We start from the raw sequence: 8,673 nt of genomic DNA, 5'->3' as shown, positions 1-8,673 counted from the left end.
GTGGACGTTGGTATCTAGTTTGCTTAGTCCAAAGCCTTCAGTTCAGACAGAGGTAGAGGAAGAAGAAGACATATTGATTCAAGTAGAAGAGGAAGTCTCTCAAGTTAGTCAGACAGAGGAAAAGATTCAAGTAAAAGAGAAGGTCTTTCGAGATAGTGAGACAGAGGAAGGAAGTTTAGAGCAGAAAAATCTATCAGGGGAAAAGTTAAAACAGGTGACTGCTAATAAGACCCTTTTGTTAGAGAGCGTAAGTGTCCAACCAACAGCACCGCCTCTACAGGAGACTGCTACTAACAGCATTCTATCACCAGAGGGCGTAAGTGTTCAACCAACAGCGCCACCTCTACAGGAGACTGCTACTAACAGCACTCTATCACCAGAGGGCATAAGTGTCCAATCAACAGCACCACCTCCATATGCTAAGAGACTCCCAACCCCCGCAGTTGATAGTTTGGATCCTGAGACAGGATCTCAAGTATGCCCTGTATTTGAGGTAGGAGGGCAGCGAACTTACCAGGGTTTAAATTTCAAATCAGTGAAGGAGCTAAAAGAGGCTGTAGCAACCTATGGTCCTCAAGCACCCTTCACTGTAAGCTTGGTCGAATCCATTACCAACTTAAGCATGACGCCAGCAGATTGGGCTAGTTTGTGTAAAGCTGTGCTAAATGGAGGACAATACCTGTTATGGAAGGTTGCCAATGAGGAATTTTGCAAGGAGACGGCTAGTCGAAATGCAGCAGCTGGTTATCCTCAGAGAAATCTAGATATGTTGTTAGGAAAGGGACCTTATGAGGATCGGCAGCAACAACTTGCATATGATCCTGGTGTATATTTACAAATTGCTGTAGATGCAGTTAGGGCATGGAAGTCTTTACAAGAACCTGGAGGTTTACAAGGTCAATTATCTAAGATAATACAAGGAGCTAATGAACCTTACGCTGAATTTGTAGATAGGCTTATTCAAACAGCTACCAGAGTTTTTGGGAATACAGAACAAGCAATGCCATTTATAAAACAACTGGCTTATGACCAAGCGAATCGTTGGTGTAGAGATATCATTAGACCATGGAAACATGAAGATTTAAACACATATATTAAATTATGTAGAGACATTAATGAACAAGGGCAAATTGTGGCAGCTGCAGTAAAACAAGCTTTAGATGCCAGAGACATTAATGAACAAGGGCAAATTGTGGCAGCTGCAGTAAAACAGGCTTTAGATGCCAGAGACATTAATGAACAAGGGCAAATTGTGGCAGCTGCAGTAAAACAGGTTTTAGATGCCAGAGACATTAATGAACAAGGGCAAATTGTGGCAGCTGCAGTAAAACAGGCTTTAGATGCCAGGCCAAGAACATGCTACAATTGTCAACAAACAGGACATTTTAAAAGGAATTGCCCCATAGGAGGAGGGTTTAACAAAACTAGGTATCAAACAAGTAGAATACCGGGTATTTGCCCACGATGCCGTAGAGGGAGACATTGGGCTAATGAATGCCGTTCTCAAACCACCATAGAGGGTACTCCATTATATTGGGCTAATGAATACCGTCCTCAAACCACCATAGAGGGTACTCCATTATCAAAAAACGAACAAGGACAAGGTGTTTATCCACAATATCGTGGACAAAGGCATCGGGCTCCGTTGCCAAAAAATGGACAGGGGGCCCCAATGCTCCGGGGCCCCAAACCACAAATATACGGAGCACTGGAGGAACCCAGCAACCCCAGCAACCCCATCAGGGTAGTGCCCAGCACATCAGATCCCTCATCAGACAAACCAGAGGGAGCGCAGGGTTGGACATCTGCGCCTCCACTAAATCAGTACTAACTCCAGAGATGGGAGTTCAAATCATTCCCACAGGGGTAAAAGGACCTCTTCCCAAAGGAACAGTAGGCTTATTATTGGGACGCAGCTCTTCTACTCTAAAAGGACTTTTGATAAGTCCTGGGGTAATTGATTCCAATTATGAAGGTGAAATAAAAATTATAGCCAGTTCTCCAAAGGGTATATCAGTAATTTCACCAGGAGATAGAATAGCACAGTTACTAATAATACCAAGCCTACATGATAAATTTTCCAGTCATGTTGTAGAAAGAGGTTCCAAGGGATTAGGCTCCACAGGTGTAGATTGGGCTATGCTTTCTTTAAATTTAGATTCTCGCCCCATGCTAAAACTAAATATTCAAGGACATGAATTTAATGGGCTACTGGATACAGGTGCAGATCTTAGCATCATCTCTCGTCAAGAATGGCCAAAACATTGGCCATTACAACAAGCCACTCAATCGCTTCGAGGCCTAGGAGTGGCGACTAATCCCGATAGAAGTGCAATGCTATTAGATTGGAAGGATCCTGAAGGATGTGAAGGAACTATACAGCCATATGTATTGGATCATCTTCCCGTAAATTTATGGGGACGAGATGTCTTAGATCAATTAGGTTTGACATTAACAAATAATATCAATCAAAATGCACCCACTATTATGGCTAGACAAGGTTTTAGGAAAGGAAAAAGATTAGAAAGACAAGAACAATGTATAGCAGCACCAATACAAATAGATCAAGGAACAGACAGACATGGGTTGGATTTTCACAAAGGGCCACTGAGACAATAAAAATTACATGGAAATCAGAAAGACCAGTATGGGTTCCTCAGTGGCCCTTGACTAAAGAAAAGACACAAGTAGCCCATGATCTGGTCAAACAACAATTAGCGGAAGGACATATACAACCTTCTGTATCTCCCCATAATACTCCCATTTTTGTCATCAAAAAGAAATCTGGTAAATGGAGATTACTGCAAGATTTAAGAGCCATTAACAATGAAATGGTCATTATGGGACCTGCTCAATCGGGGATTCCTCAATTGTCTGCTTTGCCAAAAACTTGGTATGTTTTAGTTATAGATATTAAAGATTGTTTTTTTTCAATTCCAATTCATCCTGAGGATAGTCCACGTTTTGCATTTACTATCCCTGCACTAAATCATGAAGGTCCTGATCAGAGATATGAATGGAAAGTACTCCCTCAAGGGATGGCTAACAGCCCAACTATGTGTCAAATTTATGTTAACAAAGTAATCCAGCCACTTAGAAATCAAAATCCTGAACTACAAATATTTCACTATATGGATGATGTGTTATTGGCACACAAAGCTAAAAACACATTGCTAGAATGTTATGCCACACTTACAAACTTATTAAAAAATTATAATCTAGAGATAGCAATAGATAAAGTGCAATTAAATTTTCCAATTAATTATTTAGGAGTTCTATTATCCTCAACCATGGTCCGTCCACCAAAAATTCAAATACGAGTAGATCAACTCAAATCACTTAATGACTTTCAAAAGTTATTAGGAGACATAAATTGGATAAGGCCTTATCTAGGTATTCCAACAGGAGAATTGGGACCTTTATTTGATATCCTAAAAGGTCCATCAGATCCAAATTCACCCCGAATGTTAACGCCTGAAGCAAGAAAGGCATTAAAAATCATTGAAACATATATGGAAAATATGCATTTGGATAGAATTGATATAAGTTTGCCTTTATTATTTATTGTATTACCAACAAAAAATATTCCTACAGGAGTATTTTGGCAAGAAGGTCCATTATTATGGATACATTTATCTTATTCTCCTAACACTATTCTTACTAGATATCCTGAGGCTGTAGGACAATTAATACTCAAAGGAATAAAAACAGCAAAGGCAGTGTTTGGAATTTCTCCCCATAAAATTATTACTCCATATACTATGAATCAAATTGATGAATTAGCTAATGAGTTAAATACTTGGGCAATAATAATGTGCAAATCTAATGTTTCATTTGATAACCACTTACCATCTAATCCTTTATTGTCTTTTTGGTCATTGCATCCTGTAATTTTTCCAAAAATGACAAGAAAAACACCTATCATGAATGCTCCAAATATATTCACTGATGGGTCAAATAATGGTACAGCAGCAATAGTTACACCTGATCAAACTTTTACATTTTTAGTACCCAAACAATCAGCTCAAAAGGTAGAGCTTAATGCAGTATTACAAACTTTTGTGATGTTTAAAGATTCTGTATTTAATTTATTTTCTGATAGCCAGTATATAGTTAATGCTATAGTATCCCTTGAAGATGCTGGTAGAATTTCCCCTTCTTCTACTGTTTTCTCTTTGTTTTCCACTATACAAAGTTTAATCTGGGACAGAAAAGATCCATTCTTTATAGGACATATCAGGGCACATACAGGATTGCCTGGAGCCCTTAGTTTAGGCAATGATTTAGCAGATAAAACTACACGTGACATACATATTTTCTCTGTACTAGAAGAAGCTATAAATTTTCATGAAAGATTCCATGTCAATGCTAATACTTTACAAAAGCGTTTTAAAATAACTAAGGAACAAGCTAGACAAATAATAAAACAATGTCAAAATTGTGTGACCTTTTTACCACAAGTTAATCTTGGAGTCAATCCTAGAGGATTGATGCCTAACCATATTTGGCAGATGGACGTCACACACTTGCCAGAATTTGGAAAATTAAAATATTTGCATGTTACAATTGATACTTCTTCTGGATTTTTGATGGGCTCCCTTCATGCCGGCGAAAAAACTAAAGATGTTATAGCTCATTGCTTACAAAATTTTGCCACTGTGGGCATTCCAAAACAGTTAAAAACAGATAATGCCCCTGGTTATACGTCTACTTCTTTTAAACAATTTTGCTCATCATTTGGCATTACTCATATAACAGGAATCCCATACAATCCACAGGGTCAAGGCATAGTTGAAAGAGCTCATCAAACTATTAAAATGTACTTATTAAAGCAAAAAGATGGAATTGGGAAGGGGTATATATTCCCCAAAGATAAACTTAAAATAACGCTTTTTACTCTAAACTTTTTAAATTTGGATTCATCAGGACTTAGTGCTGCAGAAAGGCATATGTGTCCAAAAAATGTACATAAGCCCAAGGTACTTTGGAAAGATATTCTAACAGGACAATGGAAAGGTCCTGACCCAGTAATTGTCTGGAATCGGGGGTCTGTTTGTGTGTTTCCACAGGAAGAACAGCAGCCGATTTGGATTCCAGAGAGATTAACCAAGGTTCTGACCCAGAACAGCAGCCGATTTGGATTTCAGAGAGATTAACCAAGGTTCTGACCCAGTGATTGTCTGGAGTCGGGGGCCTGTTTGTGTGTTTCCACAGGGAGAACAGCAGCTGATTTGGATTCCGGAGAGATTAACTAAAATCCTGACCCAGTGATTGTCTGGAGTCGGGGGTCTGTTTTTGTGTTTCCACAGAGAGAACAGCAGCCGATTTGGATTCCAGAGAGATTAACTAAAGCGATTTCTACAGACCAAAAAGAAGATGATTTAGCTCAAATCCATAATAGCTGATATCCAAAACTCCAATTTGGCTATCCTTACATCTGCGACAGAACCAGGATGCTTTTTTCAATATCTATTTTATTATTGCCCTTTCCCATATCATGAAGTTCTATTTTATTTTTTTGAGCTCATACAGACCTAGGTTAATGTTTTGCTGATCAGTTCTATTTTTTTTTTTTTTTGACTATAGAGTTTTTAAACATTGCAATAGAGATTTTACCTGTAAAAAGTTATAAGGCCTTTACTATTGTGTTATGTGTTGTATGTATTATATTATGTGTGCACACTTGTGTTTTGTGTTATATGTTTGAATGTACGTATGTCCAATGTACATATTTCTATATATCATATATGATGAGCGCTCATGAAAAGATGGATCCAAATATTTTTTTTTTATTCACGTGATTTAAATGGTTTAATTTAAATTGGGTAAATAACTGTTAAGAATTGTTTTAATATGTAAACAAAAAGGAGGTTAACAGATCTGTTTGTTTACTCTCACCTTTAGTTTTCATTATATTTAATAATTCTCTTCACTATAATATAAATTACACAGAACGGTACCAAGCACAGCAGATGCTATTTCAACTGGATCAATAATCACATTATATGTCAGGGGCCTAAACGTACCAATTATCAGAGATTATCAGAGGGGTTCAAAAAACAGGTTCCAACCCTTTGGTGTCTAGAAGTCCACTTAAAATATACAGTAGTACCCCCACCCAGGGATACATCCCGAGACTCCCAGTGGATGCCTGAGCTGCAGATGGCACTGAGCCCTATATACACTGTTTCCCCCTATATCTACATTCTTATGACTGTTATAAATTAGGCACAGGAGGAGATTGACAATGGTAACTAATAGTAAAATAGAATAATTTTAACATAATTCAATAAACTTCCCACCATCGCTCCCCTTAAGCTTTAAGTAAAATCAGGGGTATGTGAGTGTCAGCAGTAATACTGCAACAGTCCATCTGATAACCAAGATGGCTACCAAGAGTGAGTAACAGGCAGGGAGCGTATACAGTGTTGACACACTGGACAAAGGGACGATTCATACCTCAGGGGGACAGTGCGAGACTTCATAGCATTACACACAATGAAATATAATTTAAAACTTAGGAAATTTTTTTATTTCTGGAATTTTCCACTTAACAGTTTGGGACTGCAGTTGACCACAAGTACCTGAAACCTTGGCGAGCTGAACCGTGGGTACGAGGGGACCACCGTAGATTAAGAGTGAAGTGTTGAAGAGGGAAACACGGGACCAACTCTAGTGAAGGAAAGCAGTAGTCACTGTATGAAGCTCAGACTATATTAACTACGTGCAAGGAAAACTGCCAATCATATAGAGGGACACCACCTGAATGATGATGGGACAGTTCTCCAAGATGTACCATACTCAGGGAGCACGCACTGTACGGCAGAACATTAAAATACTTGAGAACTGCGGGGAGAGGTGGAGACGGGACCAGCCTGCTGCCAGAAGTGGACAGACCCTGAAGGGGAACACCAGGAGGACAAAGTTAAGCTCAACAGAACACAGCACAGTGCGCTGACAGGATGTGCACAGGTGTTCAGAGGGCTTGCACTTAGTGCGGTCTAGGAACGGCTGCTTTGAACTTCCCAGGCTTCTCTTTGGGGCCGCCTGTTCCTTGTTCCCCTTCTCCTCTTTTTCTGCCTTCTCTTGGATTGAGGGTTTTTTGAGTTTGTTCTGTGGTGCGGGGGATGGAACCCATAGCTTCCCACATCGATGCAAGCAATCCACCACTGAGCTGGGTCCCAAGCCTTTTTTTTTCCCCCCAAGAAAACCATGTCTTTAAAAGCTTTAAAAACAAATAATGCTATTTTGCAAATATGACTTTGCTTAACGAGGGCCACCAACTTACAGCACTGTGATGTCAGGAACACAGAGTGTGCAGGGAAACTAACTAATGCTGCTACAGTTGGGAGATTGGCTGCTGTTGCTGACTGAAGTGTGGGTGATACACATTGGGACTTGTGACCCATCAGATCAGCATAAGTTAATGGTCACCCAACTCCCTGCACAGGCTTGGGTCTGATCACATATTCTGCCTGGATAGATATTTCAGCCTCTTTTGTATATAAAAGACACACACATACTCTCTCTCTCTCTCTCTCTCTCTCTCTCTCTCTCTCTCTCTCTCTCTCTCCCCCTCTCTCTCTCTCTCTCTCACTCACACACACACACACACTCTCACACACTCTCTCTCTCTCTCTCTCTCACACACACACACACACACACACTCACACATACATGTATGTCCTGTCATACAAACATGTAAAATTGTCTGCAAGGGCACACATTAAATAAACAAGTATTACGCGCCTCAGGCAATCCTATTCACTATAAATACATACACATTTTTTTGCATTTTGTTTTTTTTGTACCAAATTTCTACATTATCTAGCAACTTGCAAAAGAAAAGTTTATTTTTTTCTGATACAAAATGTCTCTAAAGACTCGTTATGTTTGGACTTTAATCAAAGGATATGTATAATCAACAAATCAAGAGCATTGTATGTTTGCCCAGCCCTTTCTGAGACAGGGTCCTGCTAAGTTGCTGAGGCTGCACTTGAACTTGGGAAACTCCTGCACAGCCTCCTGAGCAGCTAGGATTACAGGTGTGTGCCACTGCAACAGCACAATGAGTTATTTTTAAGATTGCACCTCATTCTCTTTGCTGGCTTAATAGCTACAGCTCTGTGTCACGCTAGTGACTCCTTTACAATAGGGTTTAAGTGCACATCTTTACCTTAACCAGTCCACCTTCAAATGACCCCTTGAGAGAACCAGGTGACAGCATATTTCCAGGACTCCTGCCTGGTCTCTGTGTTGTTATCATACATTGCACATCTACATGTGTAAAAAAAATGTTGGCATTAATTGTGCTTTAACTACTCTATTGTCTTAAAGGCAATAAACTGGGGGACTGTGACAAGGGCCTACCTGGGTAGGCAGAGGATTGGGGGAGGATGGGGGCAGAGAAAGTATTCAAAGAAACAGGAAATGATGATCTGCCCACGGAGGAGGAACATGGTGGGTCACACCCCTTACAGGGGCCTGTGTCCACAATACTAAAGCATCTTTACAACTCAATGATAAAAACACAAATAACTCAATTTTTCAAATGGGCAAAAAGAGGTGAAGAGACATTTCTCCAGACACCACACAAGAGGTGTCAAGCGTGTGACAAGAGGTTCCTGCTGCTGGCACTTGATGTTCAAGTTGGAACAATGAGGCACTTCCTGC

The sequence above is a fragment of the Ictidomys tridecemlineatus genome, unplaced genomic scaffold (assembly GCF_052094955.1).
Source record: "Ictidomys tridecemlineatus isolate mIctTri1 unplaced genomic scaffold, mIctTri1.hap1 Scaffold_4544, whole genome shotgun sequence".
Lineage (NCBI taxonomy): Eukaryota > Metazoa > Chordata > Mammalia > Rodentia > Sciuridae > Ictidomys > Ictidomys tridecemlineatus.
This window is presented reverse-complemented; position numbering follows the sequence as displayed.